Genomic DNA, 20,940 nt, shown 5'->3' on the forward strand with positions numbered 1-20,940 from the left:
ACACGGTGGATTTAATAGAAGCTTTAAAGAACAAACTCTGGACGGTGTGAGGTGAGTTTGTCTCACTGCAGAAAAAAAAACACACGGAGCGTCAGCAGTCAGACACGTGAGCGTCAGGAGGCTGAACAATAACCTGTAGAAATTAAAGTCATCATTCTAGAGCAGCTTCTCTGTGGTGGACCACACCAGCTTCTTCCACAAAAAATAATAATAATAATAAATCACACACAAAGTTGTGAACATTTTAATTTCCTTTCTGAACTATTTCTGTTGAGTTTTAATGTTTAAAATCTGTTAGATTGTTACTGACAGCAGCTACATTTAAGTTTCACTTTCTGTTCTGACTGAATGCTGCTGCAGCATGGAGGTGTAGTTCTCAGTCATCCTGGACATGATCATCCTGAGAGTTTTGGCTGAAAACAGCTGGACGTTTCTGGATATGATGGAGACATTTAGCCTCTCATCCCAGAGGCTTCTTCCACACTTTGGTTGTGGTCAGAATCAAACACACTGGTTGTGCTGCAAGTCTTTTTATTTTTTTTCTCCAAAACATGTTTTGTCTAAATGAAGGTGATGTTATTGTTCATAGAATTAAAATTCATGTTGAAGTTAAGATTATTTCATTGAGTAGGACCTGTGGTAAGCTGGCTCATGTAAAACATGTCATGTCTTGAAAGAATCGGAATCGGGAATCGATAGGAACCGGAATCGAAACAAGGAATTGGAATTGGAATCGGAATCGTTCAAAATCAAACGATGCCCAACCCTAGTTAAAACCTACCTACCTGGTTACTCCACATACGTATTTCATGAGCATTTTTTTTACTCAGAAGTACCCCTGAAGGACTTAGTTGTTCTTCCTTTTATCAAAACTTAATTTGAGCCTGAGAGGGTTAAGGAGGCCAATTGTAAGTTTCCCTGGTCTTTGAATATTCTAAGAAGAGCAGCAGCATGGGGTCTCACAACTCTCACATGAGCTGAAAGCACATTGTAAACCTTGATAAGTTCAGTCTACTTAAAAAAACCAAGGTAACCTGTTGCCTTAAATTTTTTAAGTAATGAAGAATTAGTTGAATTGATGCAGCTGAGTATGTTCAATGTACTTAAGGCCTTAACGGGATGAAATTACAGATTTAAGTTGAATATACAGTTGAATTGACACGTCTCTACAACATTGCGTGGTCATCGGGGGCAGTTCCTAGGGAGTGGCAGACCGGGGTGGTGGTCCCCATCTTTAAGAAGGGTGACCTGAGGGTGTGTTCCAACTATAGGGGGATCACACTCCTCAGCCTCCCTGGAAAGGTCTACTCCAAGGTACTGGAGAGGAGGGTCCGATCGATAGTTGAATCTCAGATAGAGGAGGAGCAATGTGGTTTTCGTCCTGGCCGTGGAACTGTGGACCAGCTCTATACCCTTGCAAGGGTGATGGAGGGGGCATGGGAGTTTGCCCAACCAATCCACATGTGCTTTGTGGATTTGGAGAAGGCTTATGACCGTGTCCCCAGGGGCACCCTGTGGGGGACGCTCCAGGAGTATGGGGTGGGTGGCTTTCTGTTAAGGGCCATTCAGTCCCTTTACCAGAGGAGCGTGAGTTTGGTCCGCATAGCCGGTAGTAAGTCAGACCTGTTCCCAGTGAGGGTTGGACTCCGCCAGGGCTGCCCTTTGTCACCGGTTCTGTTCATCACTTTTATGGACAGAATTTCTAGACGCAGCCGTGGTGTGGAGTGTGTCGAGTTTGGTGGCAGGAGAATCTCGTCTCTGCTTTTTGCGGATGATGTGGTCCTCCTAGCTTCATCCAGCTCTGACCTTCAGCTCTTGCTGGGTAGGTTCGCGGCCGAATGTGAAGCGGCTGGGATGAGGATCAGCACCTCCAAATCTGAGACCATGGTTCTCGACCGGAAAAGGGTGGCTTGCCACCTCCGGGTCGGGGGAGAGGTCCTACCTCAAGTGGAGGAGTTTAAGTATCTCGGGGTCTTGTTCACGAGTGAGGGTAGGAGGGATCGGGAGATCGACAGGCGGATTGGTTCGGCGTCTGCAGTGATGCGGACGCTGAGCCGATCTGTCGTGGGGAAGAGGGAGCTGAGCCAGAAAGCCAGGCTCTCGATTTACCGGTCGATCTACGTCCCAATCCTCACCTATGGTCATGAGCTTTGGGTAATGACCGAAAGAACGAGATCGCGGATACAAGCGGCCGAAATGAGTTTCCTCCGTAGGGTGGCCGGGCTCAGCCTTAGAGATAGGGTGAGGAGCTCGGACATTCGGGAGGGACTCGGAGTAGAACCGCTGCTCCTCCGGATCGAAAGGAGCCAGTTGAGGTGGTTTGGGCATCTGGTCAGGATGCCTCCTGGACGCCTCCCCGGGGAGGTGTTTCGGGCATGTCCTGCCGGCAGAAGGCCCCCGGGTCGACCCAGGACACGTTGGAGAGGTTACATCTCCAATCTGGTCCGGGAACGCCTTGGGGTCCTGCCGGAGGAGCTGGTGGACAAGGCCGGGGAGAGGACGGCCTGGAGCTCCCTAGTTGGGATGCTGCCCCCGCGACCCGGACCCGGATAAGCGGAGGAAGACGAGAGACGAGAAAGTTGAATATACAAATAACAAAAGTTACATTAACTTAAGATAATTAGTTTAACCAAAGCCCCACCATCCATTTAGTTAACTCAACTCATCAAGATCAAGAAAGCCTTACTCAATTACTTATCAAACTACAGTGTGCATTCTAACTCAACAAACATAACTTTTATAATAAATAAAAATCAAAATATAATATTCAATCCAAAGAGCCAAATAAATACATACAACATATTTTATTAAACATTTCAATCTCAAATAACACATTTGTCAATGGAATGACAATAGAATAAAGAACTGAAGGGTAAAAAATATCTGAGGTTTAGTTTTTGAGATATTTTACTATTTATGTATTATTTATTGGTTTCCAGGGCCTGTCACTTACGTTTTTGCCCTGTTGTACATCATCCACTTCAAAAATAATCCAAACAGGAAGGGGAAGCTCTAATGTATAAGTGAGAATGAAACCTTCAACAATCGGTACTGAGCACCAATGGAGGCTCCAGCTCTGTGCAGACACATCTGTGAGTACTTTAGTGTTTTTGTTGAACCAGAACAGCTTCCAGACTAACAGCTTGTTTCTGACTGCAGTAATAATATCATTTGTCCTGCTGACTGCACAAACACAAGACTTTTACACTGCTCAGGATCATGGTGAATTTACTTACTTGTTTCACCTCTCTTGGTGTGTCCTAAGGCAGCTGTGGGTACATCGTAGCTTCATCACCATCGGTGTGTGAATGTGTGTGCGAATGGATGAATAATACACTGTAGTGTAAAGTGCTTTGGAGTCCTCTGGCTCTGAAAGGGACTATACTAGTGCTGATCATTTATCATTGATCATAATTTACTCACATAGTTGTGACACTCCTGGGAATTGCGTTAGTGCTAGGGTTTCAAAAGCCAAGCTTCCCTGTAACTAATTCTTTAATAAGTCTACAGGTAAGGTTGTTTCTGGGTAAGATTAGTAAATTAAAGAACTCATTACTAAATGGAAGATGGGCCCAGAGGAAACAATGCAATTACCATCACAACTTCAGGCTGCGATGCAAAGTGCTTTCCTACTGGTGATGACTGAGATAAGGAACATGATGAGCATGTTCTGCACTCTTCAGCAGGACGTCGAGGGCGTCAAACATTTTGTGCGTGATTTTCAGGCGACACGGGCAGCGACCCCGTGTTTGGTCGAAAAGCCGCCAGATGAGACGAGGATGCTACAGGCTGATGTTTGGAAAGGTTTTGACTCACAGGAAAACAACAACATCTCGCCAATCGTTCCATCCGTGGTGATGATAAACGACACACCCGTGGACGACGGCCCAGGTACCACAATCGCCGTAGCTGACAAAATACTGCTCGCACCTCTGGACGTGAAAGAGGGGACTGGTAGACCCACAGTAGAGGTCACTGTACAACAGGGACATCGCTGTGACGCATTAGCAGACACGGGTTCGGACATTACGATCATGAGCAAAGGTTTTTATAACGGCATCTGCGAGAAAAGGGGGGAGGGCCTGCCCCCCCCTCCCCCACACACACACTCATTCCATGCTCGTTAACTGTTAACGATTTCTTTGGGATTCCAGTGATCTTGTCTTCGAAGACTGAGCTCCAGGTCTCGATAGGGCCCATGAGCTTCAAACACCCTGTCTACATCGGTAAGACTATGACCATGCCCATGATCATAGATATGGACTGTCTCCAGCGCCTTGACTCTTTCATCGGCTACGAGTCCGAACAACTGTTTGCATGTGTGAGAAAGCCTAAACCGTACAATCCGCCGCCAGGCACTGACGCACACTGTCTAGTGGTAAGTCTTCGGGAAGGGGGCAAAACTGCGGGCTCACCGCCACGCTCAAAGCCACCGGAGAAGCCCCCTGAAGTTCTGTCCCAGATTGAACGAGTCGTAGACCAAGCGGATGCTCTTACCAACGAGGTCGAGCGAGACAAACTACGACAACTTTTGCTAAAGTACAAAGATTTTCTTTCACTTGACTCCATGGACTGCGGTCTAACCACTATCCATGAAGTCAGGATTCCTACACTGCCAGATGCCCTGCCGACTTTTGTGCGGCAATACAAGATTCCCCTGGCATCCCAAGGTCCAGTCCAGGAAATCATTGACAGCCTCTTGGCTAAAGGGATCATTCGACCCTGCAACAGCACCTACTCGGCTCCGTTGTGGCCGGTACAGAAGCCTAATGGTAAGTGGCGACTAACCATTGACTACCGGCAACTCAACAAACAGGTTCCCTTGACTAGGTGGCCGATGGCGTGCCTGGAGCAGGATCTTCAAAGAGTGAAAGATGCTAAGTACTTTTCCACACTTGACATTGCGTCCGGATTTTGGACGATTCCCGTCCACGAATCGGACCAACACAAACTTGCCTTCTCCTTTGCCAACCGGCAGTACACCTCCACTCGGTGTCCTTTTGGTTATTCCAACTCGCCTGCTGAGTTCAACATCTTCTTGAACAAAGCCTGCCCCGATGCTCAAGAGCGGGGGACCCTCATCTATGTCGACGACATTCTTATTCGCAAGCGTACATTAGATGACCACCTGTCTGAGCTGGACCATGTCATGGGTCAGCTCGCGGCGGCAGGTGCAAAGATCTCTCTGGCCAAAGGACAGTGGTGCAGGTCGCAAGTTCAGTACGTTGGCCTCCTGGTGGGACCACAGGGAGTGCAGCCTCAACTTGACAGAATTCAGGGCGTAGCCACCATCACACCTCCTACAGACGTCTCCGAACTTCGGAGGTTCTTGGGGGTCTGCAACTACTCGCGCCAGTTTGTAGAACATTATGCTGAGACAGCACGACCTCTGACTAATCTACTGAAGAAGGATGTGACATTCGAGTGGGCAGAGCAGCAGCAACAGGCCATGAATGACCTGAAGGCCACGTTGTGCTCGGCTCCATGCTTGGCGCTCCCCGATTGTGACAAGGAGTTCCACCTTGAGGTCGGTTTCTCGGCTCACTGTTTGAGTGCTGGTCTCTACCAAGTTCATGACTGCGACAGGCAGGGCCGGAGTGGGACACATTTTCAGCCCTGGAGTTTCAGACCCCAGACCGGCCCACTTAACGACTTATTATTAAAATCATGTTACAACTTCATATGTATAGTCTACAAAAGCACACTACTCGGTAAAGCCTTGTAATTCAGTGCAAGAAAGAGTTGCTTTACAATGTAGGTTTATTTGAACATCAGTGCACATCTCCAACATTGTTCTTTACAACACATTCTCTAACAATATAACAATCTACATTCTGTTCAAACAGCTGTTCTGAGATTTTCAAACCTTTAAAGTGAAATAAAATAATAAATGAAAATATAGATTTCAAACAGTGATAAATAAAATAAAGTGTTGCACTTTCTATTAGCACTAGTTTCTTTTTTCTCTGTAAGAAAACAGTTTCACCACAACTTAGTTTTAACAAATAAGCTCTATAACACTTTTTACAACCTCATAATGTCCTTTTCTGCTAAATCAAATACCAATCAATTAGTGTTGTAGCGTTATAGATTTATGCTCTTTTATGAAAGAGAAACCATGCTACGTATTAATTCGGAATATTAATTTTAATAAATCAATAACCAAATTTTATATTGTTCAGAAGACTCAAAGGTTGTTTTCATCGATAAACTGACAATAATATCTGAGTGTCTGTGTTTCAGTTCAATGAGGAAACCAGTTTCACAATTAAAAGTTTTAATTCATCAAATTAAACTAATGATTTTGAAATTGACAAACAGGAAATACAGTCAACATTGGTAACTTTGTGGGACAATCTTTTTAACAGTTGATATGCTGTTCTGGCTCAAATAGACCTTCTGATGAATTTATGAAGATTGAGAATGTTGTGATTTGTGCTGGTGATATGAGATGAGATGAATACGTGTGTGCATCTGATTTTGCTTCAGGAAGAAACAGGTGTCTGAGTGAAAAGTGATGGTTTGAATAAACTTAGGTTTAGTGGAAAAGATGCATCAAAACGCTATCTGTCGTGTTTTGCCTCACCGAAAATCGGACCCTCTGTTGGACCTGGGACGTCACCTTAGGATGTTTCATCCAGGGCACCTTGGCTGGCAAAGAAGACAAAGATGCGCTGCGAACCGGTCCAGAGTTGCCCTCGGTACACGTTGATGGTAAAGCGTTTTGTCGACGCGCTTTCTTAAGTTAATTCACTCAGAAATCAAAAGACTCGGTAATGAGTCTGCGTTAGAAGTTGCGATTCAGCTATTCTGCCCGGCTTGGCAGACACAGCGTGAAAGGGGGGGGGGGGGGGGGGGGGGGGGAATGAGCCAGCCGGCTCTGCCCCCCTTTCGGTTTTCAGGTCCACACTCTTTCGTTGTCCAACACGAACTGAATCAAAAGACTGAAACTTACCAAAAACCTTTCTCTTCTCAAAGCAAACGTGCGTCATCAAATGTGGAGTTTACTGTGAGCAGGTGTGTGTGGATGTGTGTGAATGTTTGTGCTTGAGTGTGTGTGAAGGTCAGTAACAAACATTCTCAACATTATTTAAGAATGGATTCATTAAACCATTATAATTACCCCAAAGCATAATAGTCATTCATTTGATTAAACACATTTATAATGAGCAAAATGATAATGGTTACTTTAACATTAAAATCAAGAAAAAGAAGTTTAAACTTTATGTTTTGACTTGGTCTGGGTACAACTCATGGAAACACATCTTCTGGTAGACTGCAGGTTGCAGATGTTATGGTTTCCTCCCAGACTCGCTGGCGTTCAGGTCTTAATCTGTGGGTGAAAGTTCTCAGCGACCCAGCTATGACCCAGCTGCGTCCAACACCACCATTGTGACAGAAAACCCATATTTCCTCACGTTACAGTGTTCACAGACATCTAATCAGTATGAACAAAGAATGAAAAAATTGCACTGTTTTCTGCAAGTTTGCAATTCACAGTATAAGATAATGTTCTAATGATGCCATTATACCCCCTAAAAAGGTTCTTCATTATCTTGTTTTTCCTTTGCATAGTAGTTTCAAAAACACATGCCCAACCTACAAAAATAATAAGTGCTTGAGAAGTGCACTGGTCTCTGCGACTTTATTACTGTATCATTGTCCAAAGACATGAGAATTTCTTTCTCAGTGCACATGAGCATGAAGGCCTCAAGTTTCTTCTGGGTCAAAGCGCTCCTTAGTCTGTTTTGTCTGTGAAAAAGTCTTCATCCTGGACTCCATCCACAAACATCTGGAGCTCCCTGACTCCTTTGCCAGACTTCTGTTTGTTGACTTTTCATCAGCATTCAACACTCTGCAGCCTCACATCCTGGCTACTAAACTTCCCTTCTAATTTCATTTGGATGACCAGTTAGCCCTGTGGATACTGGACTTTTTAACCAACAGGAGTCAGAAAGTTCAGGCCAACAACTGTCTCTCAGGCAGAGGTGGAAAGTAACGAATTACATTTACTCACGTTACTGTAATTGAGTAGCTTTTTTGTAAATTTATACTTTTTAAGTCGTTTTTAAAATCTGTACTTTTACTTGAGTAAGTTTTAAAAAAAGAATTGTAATTCGCTACATTTTAAATCATATCCGTTACTGAGTAAAAATAAATTGTAGGCTTAATAAATTAAAAATATTACGTGTAGCAGCGTCGGAACGGAAAGAGACACCTGCATGAGCGCCTCGCCTAAACCGGGAGGGGCTACACGCTTTATGATGAGGAAAAACAGCCATTTTTACCGCAGTTTTGCTCAAAAACATCAGTTCAGTCCCTGTGATCCACTCGCTGTTTACCTCCTCTCCTGTGGGTTGGAACCCGCACCTTCGCGCACCGGTGTGACGTCATCAGAATTCTGCTCGGTTCGGCAACCAGACTCGGTTCCGTGTTTGAAATGTGTTTCCTTACCGCGCACGGAAGCGGCAAAATTACGTTTAGCGCTCCTAACAAGTGGATTCTCAGCGCTCTGCTCATAAAACAGAAGACCTGCAGGCCTCTGTGAGTTAATCCTGATACTGTTCAGGTGTAAACATTGTGCTCCATCCCTGTGTTTGAACTCAGAAGATGCTTCTTGATGCCACAGATATGTGATGATTTAGCTTGTTTCTTTTTTTTTTTACTCCAGAATAAGAGATTAAATTATTACTAAAACAGTTCAGTGTAGTTAAATTAGTCATTCAAATGATTCTAAAATGCTGCTGCTGCTGCTGTGTGTGTGTGTGTGTGTGTGTGTGTGTGTGTGTGTGTGTGTGTGTGTGTGTGTGTGTGTGTGTGTGTGTGTGTGTGTGTGTGTGTGTGTGTGTGTGTGTGTGTGTGTGTGTGTGGGACTGCATGAGACAGCATGGCTTCATCAAATCCATGCATCCTATATCTTGGCTGAAGTAATGGCTCAGGAAAATAACTTGTATTTAATAAACAATGATGTCTCTGCAGTGTTTATGATAATGTTTTATCTTATATTGGACCTATCTTTGGTCTGGGAGGTGTAACTTATCATGATGCAAGCCTTTTAAAACATGTTAAAGTGTTACAAGAGGAGATAAATGCATGAATTTGAAGTTCATATTTGGAGACCAACCTTCACAGTTTGGAGGCTCACGCTGGTGAGGAGACACAGTTAGTTCTAGTAACACCTGGGCTCCCACGGCCTGTTCTGACAGGATGTACGTTACGGGACCCTTAAGGATTCCAGTTGGATGATTGGAGGATTATTTAGGAGGATTGGGATGAACAAACTGGTTTCAGTGGTGAAGGGTTAAAGGCGTTAAAATTGTAGAAATGCAAAATAACTACACTCTACCATCTATATAAACATGCACTGGGTCCAGTTTTTTATTTTATTAAGGACTTTTGTCATAAATCATTACAGAAAATCCAAATCCTCTCCTCCAGACAGTGAAGAACTGTGTTTCGCATACGTCACTCCAGCACGTAAAACAAGCTAGCTGCTGATGCTAATATTGTGAATCACTGTTATTTGTTTACTTTGATGCTCCTAATTATTACGTAAAATTGCGTTTACAGCTGCAGCAAAAGGTCTGAGCCATGTGTCTGTGTCCTACACGCATTTTTAAATAACAGGTCTGATCTAAAATAATAACCTACATCTATAAATCCATCTAGAACCGCACCGCTACCTCTGGACTCTAGACGAGTCCCGTTAGCATGACTGCAGCAAAACTAACCGTGTTCGCTCCGGTAAGGAAAGAACAAGTCCTTTGGGAAAGCTACGACACACGCACGCACGCACGCACTCTCTCTCTCACACACACACACACACACACACACACACACACACACACACACACACACACACACACACACACACACACACACACACACACACACACACACACATAATCTAAAAGATGATCTCTATATTTCAACATTAAAACCTCCATGACATCCTGGATTAGTGCAAACAACGAGTTGAGCTAAGGAGTTACTCCAGCATCAGGAGGATTTATTCTGGTAAATTGTCGGTTAAATATTTTCCAGAGTTATATCAATAAAACACACAGCAGTAAAACTGTAGATTACTGAACTATATTGGGACACATGATGGAGCTAAGACCAGCTGAAAACTTGTCAGCTTAGAGCTCCCAGTGGAGCACAGAAATGAAATATTTAAGAAAAGTAAACAAACTGTACCGATTTTGTTTCTGAAGATGAACAGAATCCTCCTCTATGTCCAAATCAGGTCGCAGGTCTTCTGAGTCAAACGGTCTAAAACATGTCTGCACCTCTGGTAGTGATATCCAGCTGGCGGGGTCGGAGTTCGGTTGAACTTCTCCAGTAATCTAACATCCGTTCTCGTCGCCGTATCCCAGAGAAAAAACAAATCTGATGGACTAGTAGAGGCTTCAGAAGCTACATCTGATTGATGACACATTGTTCTCTGCTATAACGCTAACGCAGAAACAGCGGAGCCAGGCGTTGTTTACTACAGCTGTTTCAGCAGAGCTCCATGTGAAACGTCACCAGCTGTCCAGGGCTTAGACCGGACGTTAGTTTGTTTTTCCTGCGCCGGTCACAAACATCAGATTTTCTTCCAATTCCAGCCGTCAAAATCCAAAAGCCTTTTTCATCTGAGATTTTAATACACATTTACAAATGCTGTTCAAACAAATTTTGCCTCTGGCCGATATCTTTAAATGAGTGAGTGAACCCACTACCAAAGATGAACTCTGCTAACTTTAAAAATCAGCTGCTCTAAATAAGCATTCAGGGAAAAGTCATGGGCTTGTGACTATAACCTAATTTATGTTACTGGTTTGCAGTGTAACTGCCTTTGTACTTCAATATGCATATTTGTTCATTTAATTAAAAAAACGGCCACTTGGACATTTATACCCCATTGTCTTTTTTTTAACTATTCAGAAGAGCCCGTCCTTGCACAGTCAAAAAAGTAACTAAGTAACTTTTACTCTGACTACATTTGAAATAAGCTACTTTTTACTTTTACTTGAGTACATTTTGAGGCAGGTAATTTTACTTGTAATTGAGTAAAATTTCATGAAAGTAATTATACTTGTACTTAAGTACAACATTTTAGTACTCTTTCCACCTCTGCTCTCAGGTCTCCGTTCCACCTCCACCGGCTCACCCCAGGGCTGTGTGCTCTCCCCCCGCTCTACATCCTCTACACCGACGACTGCAGATCCACACATCCCAACTGTCACCTGGTGAAATACGCTGATGATCCAGTCCTCCTATCACTGCTGTCAGGCTCCTCACAACACCACAGACCTGCTCTTCAGGAGTTTGTAGAATGGTGTGACAGCTCCAAACTTGAACTGAATGTGAGCAAAACCAAAACCATGGTGGTGACCTTCTGCAGGAGGCAGAGGGATCCGGCTGCTTCAGTAACCACCATTATCCATGGGAACCCAGTGGAGGTAGTGGAGGAGTACAAGTATCTGGGAACCACCTTTGACAACCTCCTGAAATTCTCTGCTAACACAGAGGAGATTCTCAGGAAGTGCCACCAACGGCTATATCTCCTTAGGAAGCTCAACTGCTTTGGAGTCAGCTCCTCAGTCATGATGACTTTTTACTGTGCCTTCCTGGAAAGCATCATGACCTTCTCCATCACTTGCTGGTTCTACTTTCTTAGCCTCCAGAACAGGAACAGACTGCAGCACACTACATCAGTGTGTTCCAAAATCGTTGGCCTGCCTGTCAGAACTCTTGCTCAGGTTTTCTATCAACAAGCCCTGAGACAGGCAGCCAAAATCCTCCACAACCCCTCTCACATTCTTCACCCCGCATTTCAATGGCTCCCCTCTGGGCGACGCCTCGGCTGCATTTGAGCCACCTTTGTCCGCAAAGCCATTCTGTTCTTTAATTCCAGCAGATAAGATAAGACCATCCCCTGATAAACCCTCTCCTTGGGCTCTCCATATATTTAACTTTTACACAGACGACACTTTAGTCACTTACTCAGTGTTTTTCTGCATATTTTTCGGTTTAATCCATCTTCTTGCTGCTTTATATCTTATTGCCTATTTATTCAATGTTCGTATGTCCAACATCAATCAATCAATCAATCAATCAATCAATCAAAGCTTTATTTATAAACATCATGCTGCTCTGCTGTTCTTTTTTTTAATTGCCCCTCGGGGAAAAAGTTTTTCTGATGCTGATTTTGACTTGCCTTACCCGTTTTATCTTCATTTGAAGTTAAAGACCACGAGCTTGTTTGAGAAAAAAAGGTGCTCATTTTTGCACATTTAGTTGCATCTGTTTCCAGGGCTTTCCTCTTTTTAATTCTTGCCTTCTCCGCGCCACCCTTGCTCTTTCTACTTTCCATCTTTCCATCAACTGCGTGTCACGTGGTGCGCACAGGCTTATACAGGAAAAAAAAAAGAGCTGCAGCCTGCAGCTAGAGCCAGCCAGAGACAACTGGGAGGAGCGTATGAGATCAGCCCGGCGGCCTCAGTGCCATGATTGAACACCGGCACCAAAAAATAAAAATAAAATGATAAAAAACAAAAACGAGAGCACCGGCCCATGCGGCCCAAACATCGCGCGGCCCACCGGGAATTCTCCAGACCCTCCCAATTAGCCACTCCGGGCCTGGCGACAGGCGTGTGGTCGCCTATGCTAGTAAACTCTTGTCTGGGCCTGAGTTGAAGTACTCGGACTGTGAAAAGGCTTTGCTTTCCACCATGTGGGCAGTTAAATACTTTGCGAACTACATTGGCGGCCAGAAAATCATCATTGAGACACAGCACCAGCCGGTGACCTTCCTTAACAGTCAGCGCATCAGAGATGGTGTGGTGACCAATGCGCGGATCTCGTCATGGCTGCTGGCTCTTCAAAGCTTCGACATTGAGGTGCGCTACGCCCAGAACTGACGTAGCCCTCTTGGCATGGGTTTGGCTGCGTGCCAACACTGCTCGGACGACGCCATCGCGTCAGTCCCGCCAGCCAGCCCTCCTCAGACTCTTCTAAACCACAACCACCACTACTTTGACCAGTCATTCTGTGCGGACTTGCCGACCGTGTACGTCGATGGCAGTGCTTTTCGGCACGGTCCTGTGCCTAGAGCGGGCGTAGGTGTCGTCTGGGTAGACGCTAACCAGAGGGAATCCCAATGTTACTCTCTGGGTGAAAAAAAACTCACAGTTTGCTGAAGTAGCGGGGATCTTGATAGTGCTACGCCGCGCTAGGGACCATGGCATCCGTGAGCTGGTGATTTGCACTGACTCGGACTACACGCGTCCGAGTCCGATATGTCATCTACCGTCTTGGAAGAGTAACGGGTTTCAGACCGCTAACCGGAAGCCCGTCAAACATCAGGAACTCTTCATGGCATGTGACGCCCTGTTGACTGCACTTGACATGCACGTTTACTGGCGTAAAGTCAAAGGACACTCTCGCGCACCCGGTCCAGATAAGGAGTTGAACGACCTTGCAGACTCTCTGGCCAAACGGGGCGCGGCCGATGGTACTCCATGGGTTTTCAACCCCATGTGGCTCCAGGGGGTGTGTGGCCTCGGTCTGGTTCACCCCACGTGTGTGTCGTGACTCGAGCTCAGGCCGCTAACGCGTCCACCTCGGAACCATCCAAAGGTGCAGTGTCCGTTCGGCCTGCCTTTTCGGGTAACAATCTTGTCAGTCTTCAATCCCAGGACCCTGCAATAAGCAGGATGATCAGGTACCTTTCTGATCCTAAAAACCAGCTACCGACCTCCATCGAGATTGACTCCGTTCCTGAGCTTCGGTCTCTCTTTCGCGTTCGGGCCACGCTGAGGATGGTCGAATGGTTGCTGATGCACGCCGCCAAGCCTCCTTTGCCGCCTGTCCTCATCACGCCAAAGCCACTAAGGGGGGACATGATCACGCAGGCTCATGACTCTCCCTCCGCCGGACACAAAGGTGACAAGGCCACGTTCGGTGCCCTGAGCCAGGTTGCTTATTGGCCGGGGATGCATCGCGACATCTCGGACCACGTCCAGCGTTGCTTGGTTTGTTGTCAGTTTCAGCCGTCCAACCCTACGCACAGAGCTCCCCTACAGGAAAGGGGGCCGACCACTCCATGGTCGGACTTGCAATTCGATTGGGTGGGGCCTCTGACCAAATCCAGCAGGGGAAATAGATACATGTTGACTGTCACCTGTGCATTCACCAAATGGGTTGACGACAGCGATCCTCTTGATGAATCACGTTTTTGCCTGCTTCGGTCTGCCCACGCGGGTCGACTCGGACAGGGGTACTCATTTCACCTCTGAAGTGATGAAACATCTGTGGGGACTGTTGGGTGTTAAGGCTAAGTTCCACATTAGCCACCGCCCCCAGTCTTCTGGACAAGTCGAAAGGGTGAACTGAACGGTTATCGGCATGTTGAAGAAGTACGTGTCAGCTAACCACCGAGACTGGGATGTGAAGCTTCCGTTGGTCCTCATGGCCATACGGGCTACCCCTCACGAGTCTACAGGTGTCTCCCCGTTTGAAATGATGACGGGTAGACAAATGACCCTACCGCTTCACCTGCTGTATCAACCGGTTCAAGCCGAAACAGTCCCGGCTTATACGAGCGAACAATACTTGCAGGACCTGAAAACCCACCTGCCTGCAGCATTCTCGTTTGCACAGGCGAATCTGGAGAAGACGGCTGAAGGCAGGAAATCTTATTACGACAAGAAGGCCTCACATTCCGAACTCGATGTAGGTGATGAGGCCTGGCTGTACATTTTCGCTCCCAAAACGGGCAACAATAAGGCGAACACGGGGAAGCTGGCTAAGAAACTTTTGCCCAAATGGTCGGGTCCATACCTGATAACAGATAAGATCTCTCCGGTCGTGTATCGGATCAAGATTACCTGCAAAAACAAGGAGCCCGTCTACAAATGGGTCCACAGGGACCATATCAAACTGCACAAGGGTTCCACCGATTTGGCCAATGCCAACAACAACAATTTACCGACTTCAAAAGGGGGGTGATAAATACGTCCCGTTGGTTCCACGATGTCGATCTCGGGTTACACAAATTTGTTTGTTTGTGTGTGTGCATGGTTGTCTTTCATGTTATACATCACGTGCAGACTTCGGCTGTGTTGAGATGGACATGCTGTGGGCTCCTGGAGTCAGGTAAACGGCCAGGTAACAGTGAGTGGGTTAGGCCACATAGTACTGTTATCCAAAATTTTGTTTTTGATCTTTACTAGTCTAAATTCCTTATGGGTACATTAACATGAAAGTGATTACTAACTCCACTGATTTACATTTTAGTATTGATTTACATTTCTGTTTTTTATAGTATCTTTGACAGGATGATTGAAAAGTGAACGTTATGATTTTCTACATTGATTTGCCTTACAGGGCTATAACCAATTTTGCCTCTATCCTGTCAGCGTGTATCTCATGTGAGGATTCACTGATACCAGACAGGGTTCTTTCATTTTCTGCTTTTCGCACCATCCTTTTTGCATCTCACACAGAGAGGGCTGCATCCATTTCTTCACTTGAAGGGTAATTCACGTAAAACTTACACACAGTACATCAGGTACTCATGGAGTTAGGTTTTTATTTGTTTGAGGACATGAAACGCAATCTTGTCATGTCTACATTGAAGTGCCTGCACTGTGCTCCCTCTCCTCTGCTGAGCTCATGAGGAACATGCTTCCTGGGGGTGGACCCATGACTCGTCATCGAACATGACTACTCCGTGCTCCGGCTCATTGGCCCTGGACGTCCGTGGTCCCGGCATGGCTGCTGGGACACCTCACTCGCTGGGATTACTGCCTACTGCTCTTCCCTTTTTCTGGATTACGATAAGTGATGTTACAAAGATCAATTTACTATTTGGAATAATTTGGAATAATTCCCTGCACATGGATATGTACAAGAGTTGCTCCTGCTTGACATTATTGCCCGTGGATATATAAAGTTGCTGTTGCTTCAATTATGGCTTCCAGGGGGAATATATAATAACCTGCTGCCTTGTGTGCTTCCCGAGGAGTATACGAGACTGTTCTTCGGCGTGGGGTTCGTACCTCACCACAGTTGGCTGTTCCAGTGGGATCGCACCCTGCTCGGTTGTCAAGATCCTTCATAACTTTGGTTTGTTCAACGACCAAGTGGTCTCTTGCTGGAGCACATTGACCTTGAAAAGGGGTGTGTGTAGCGTTGTGTGTAGCGTCATGAATATGCTATTTTCTGCCCTTAACAGCTGCCCTTTTCCACAGTGACAGTGTGCATGAATTGCCAAGGTCATGCACTTGCATTTGATGTTTACATTCCAGGAAAGAAGACAGAAGAAGGACGAAGAACGCTTTTCATTAGTTAATCAAAGAACTTTATTTGTAATAATCAAAACAAATGTTGGTCAATAATAATCAGGTGACTGATCTGTGAAATCAATGTTATGATTTATGTGTTTAATGAATAACAGGGCTAACTCAGCCAGACATCCTGATTCACACAAGGTAAACACATGACACATTGTTCTCATCCAATCAGAACTTCCTTTCTGTTGCAGGGCAGAGTCTGGGGTGTTTACCGGCCCGGAAGCAATCGACGATCCAGAGCTGCGCACCTCATCTAGCGATGTTTGTCCGGTCCCGGGAAAACGTCGGAGGAAAAGAGGTAAACGAGCAGGAATCCAGGTGAGAATAAGACTTCTCTTGAAGCGTGGTTTATCTGGTAAACATCGGCGCAATCTTCTAGCTTCTTGTTCCTTGTTTGGTGACCTGAGCGCTACTTCCGCATTTCCGCCAGGCCGCGTTGCAGCGCAGTTCATCCGTCCAAGTTTTTTAAGGTCGGTTTATCCTCATTCCTCAGTGGTTTCTCCTCCTGTTCCCTCCATAAGTGGTTTTTATAAACACCGTGGATCTAACCCTGCTAATTTACGTCCACTAACTCCAGCTGTTTCTGTAGCTTCTGATTCCTCCTCCTCACTCAGCATGGCTCTATTAAATTCCCGCTCTGTTAACAATAAGACCTTCCTGCTCAATGATCTAATTCTGTCTAAAAACCTGGATTTTCTGTTTCTGACTGAAGTTTGGCAGCAAACCTCTGATTATTCTGGTCAGATTGAACTCTGCCCGAGTGGTTATTCTTTTCTTAGCCAGACCCGGGGTTCTGGTCGTGGTGGAGGCCTAGCTGTTGTTTTCAGAGACCATCTTCCATGTAGCTCTACAACCTCTGGTCACTTTGCTTCCTTTGAACTGCAGCTGATTAAAGTCGGGCGTAAGGACCCGTTCTACTGTGCTGTGGTCTATCGTCCACCTGGTCCAAACAGTTCTTTCCTTCAGGAGTTTAGTGACTTTCTATCCTCTGTGAAGCTGTCCAAACTGGTGATTGTTGGTGACTTAAACATCCACGTTGATGATCCTTCTGATCTCTTTGCCATGAATTTCTCCAGCCTCATGGACACCTTCGGCTTTACCCAGCATGTTTCTGGCCCCACACACACCAGGGGGCACACTCTAGACCTTGTTTTTACCCTGAGTCTAAATGCTGACAGTGTTTGTCCTGAGGATGTTTATATTTCAGATCACCATTGCATTTTCTTTACCTTGTCAGTTTCTGCGTCCCCACCTCCTGCTCGCCGTATGGTTAGTTCTCGTTTTCTTAATGAGAGCACAGCTAGCAATTTTTCTGCTGCTTTTGATCCACCCTGTTCTTCTGGTAACGACCCAGATTCCTTAACTTCTCAGTTTAACGAGCACTGCCTCTCCATTCTTGACAACATCTGTCCTGTCAGAACCAGATCAGTTCCTGCAGTGAACCCTACTCCCTGGTTTAATGACAGCCTTCGCAGCCTGAAGCGCCAATGCAGAAAAATTGAGCGTTTGTGGAAGAAAACCCATCTCCACGTCCATCTGCTGCACCTAAAGGATCTTCTGACATCCTTTAACTCTGCAGTCAGAGACGCTAGGGTTTCCTATTTCTCCAACCTGGTGTCCCAGAGCAAAGGGAACCCAAAGGTGCTGTTTAACACCATCAGCAGCATCGTCTCTCCTGCCTCTCCTACAGCCTCCATCCACTCTGTTGCAGACTGTGAGAACTTTCTGTCTTTCTTTGTGGACAAAGTCAATAAGGTTAGATCTAGCATCTCTCCTTCAGCCTTATCGCCGCCTCTCCCGACTCCAACCAGGCCCATCATCCTAGATAGCTTTGCTCCTGTTTCTCTGCCTGAGTTAACCAAACTAGTTAACTCTATGAAGACCTCTGCATGCCCCCTCGACATCTTACCCTCATCTTTGTTTAAAAGTGCTTTTCAGTCTATCGGTCCCAGCGTGCTCTCTGTAATTAATGCTTCTCTGGTTTCTGGTCAGGTCCCTGCTTACTTTAAGAACGCTGTAATCCACCCGCTTCTTAAAAAACCGAGTCTCGACCCCTCTCTCCATAGCAGCTTCAGACCCATCTCTAAACTTCCGTTCATCTCAAAGATCTTGGAAAAGGTTGTGGCTAAACAACTCACAGCTGCTCTTGATGAACATAACATCTATGACTGCTTCCAGTCAGGTTTTCGTAGAGCTCATTCTACTGAAACAGCTCTTCTTAGGGTCTCTAATGACCTTCTGACTCACAGTGATGCAGGGGACTGTTCTGTTCTGGTCCTGCTGGACCTGACTGCAGCCTTTGACACTGTTGACCATCACCTGCTACTGGAGAGGCTGAGAGACTGGGTAGGCCTATCAGGATCTGCTCTGGAGTGGTTCTCCTCTTATCTTTCTGAGCGCTCCTTTTCTGTGGCTGTCTCCAAGTTTAGGTCCTCCACCACCACCACCTCTCTTACCCATGGTGTCTCACAAGGTTCTGTGCTGGGGCCTCTGCTTTTCCTCCTCTATCTACTTCCTCTTCAGCACATCCTGAGCTCCTTCAAGGGAATCTCCTACCATCTTTACGCAGATGACATCCAACTGTACATCTCCTTTAAGCCCCATGAGATGTCTAAGCTGCAGCTGTTACACACCTGCTTAGACTCTTATCAAAACCTGGATGGCTGGGAACTTTCTACAGCTGAATGAAGATAAGACTGAGATCCTCATCTGTGCCCCAGACAAGCTGGTTCCCAAAGTCAGAGACTCTCTTGGTCAGCTTGCTTCTCGCACCAAACCTTCTGTCAGGAATCTTGGCATGACCTTTGACCCAGCTCTCACCCTGGATTCTCATGTCAGTTCTCTTGTTCGCTCTTCCTTCTTCCATCTCAGGAACATTGCTAAGCTGAGTCCCATTCTGTCTCGCTCTGAACTTGAGACAGTTATCCACACCTTCATCTCCTCACGCTTAGACTACTGTAATTCTCTTTTCACGTGTCTGAACAGAACCTCCCTGAACCATCTACAGGTGGTTCAGAATGCCTGTGCTCGGCTTCTGACCAAGTCCTCCAAATATACCCACATCACCCCGCTTCACCTCCAGCTTCACTGGCTGCCAGTCAACTTCATGGTTCATTTCAAGATCCTGGTTCTGGTCTATAGGGCCCTACATGGACAAGCACCATCTTACATTGGTGATCTTCTTAGTCCCTACATCCCCAGCAGGTCCCTGAGGTCCAGTGATCAAAGCCTACTGGCTGTGCAGCGCACCAGGCTAAAGACCAAAGGTGACAGATCATTTGCTGCTGTGGCCCCCAGACTCTGGAACTCTCTCCCCCTGAGCCTGAGATCAGTGGACTCAGTGGTCTCCTTCAAAAAGCAGCTGAAGACTCACCTGTTCAAGCTGGCTTTTGTATGACCTTCTTCACCACTCTCTCTTTATTCTGCTCTCGCCACCTATTCCACCTTCCTCAGGATCCACTGATTTCCCTCTTTCCTATTCACTCTCTCTCTTTCTTTACATTTTTTTCTTTTAAATCGCAATAGCTTATTCTTGCTCATTTTAAATATATTTTTAAACATTTTCGAAATGCTTTTTTATATATTTACAATTTTTATATTTTTTGTTTTTGTGAAGCACCTCCTGATTTTTATCTTGAGAGGCGCTATAGAAATGATATTTTCTTCTTCTTCTTCTTCTTTAGTTAATCCGTCCACTCCGATTTGCTAAGAATTATAAACAACTAAGTTAATAAAACAGAGCAACGCCATTTTAACTTCAGTTCCATCTGAGTTCCATCAGAGAGTCAACGTAGTTCCAACCAGCTCTCAAATCCATCATCGCTAAGTGAAGTGCAGACTGGCCAGCTGCATTTTCTACTTTTAAGCTGAGAACTGTCAAGCTGGAAAATTCTGTCGTTTTATCAACAAGACGACGGTTCCTTCAGAATAAAAGCTGAACTCGCTGACACCTGCCGCTGCTACCGGGAGTCGATCCGTAGACTGGTTTTGTCGTGCTGCAGACGCTGTGCTATCAGTTCCAGCACCAAGGAGGGTCCGAGGACCTGGCATTACGGATCATACACGGAAGTCTCCGAAGGTACGTAGTTCGGCATAGATGGCGTTTCATGTCTCTTCCTCCTGAAGTCCCTTGTGGTTAGTTAGTCAAAACAACACCTTACACTCAGACTCACCCCGCATCAGATGGAGGTTCTGAACTGACACACACACGCCAACACTTCAGCATCCAAATCCATATGCATCCATCATTATAGAGTTTGTCCTGGTGATTGTTTTGAATAATAATTATGAAATTAAATATTCTTAAACATCCCATCTCTCTCTCTTTTCTTGTCTCTAAGTCAATGCAAAGTGTTTAAATAAAACTCCCTGAAGTAAAAACAACATCTTCTGATTAGAAGGGCCCAGTCCAGAGATTAATCTCTGAACGTAATAAAAGTGTAAGTATATACCAACTATATTCCGCTAAATAATATAGGCCATTTTAGTGGATGTTATTGTTCCTTTATGCCCAGATCATATCTGTAGAACTCATAACTTCACAGGAAATTTTTGGCCAAGCTGTGTGATCGGTTTCAGTAATCAACATTCTTTGAATTCG

Source organism: Nothobranchius furzeri, chromosome 2, assembly GCF_043380555.1.
Source record: "Nothobranchius furzeri strain GRZ-AD chromosome 2, NfurGRZ-RIMD1, whole genome shotgun sequence".
NCBI classification, from domain to species: domain Eukaryota; kingdom Metazoa; phylum Chordata; class Actinopteri; order Cyprinodontiformes; family Nothobranchiidae; genus Nothobranchius; species Nothobranchius furzeri.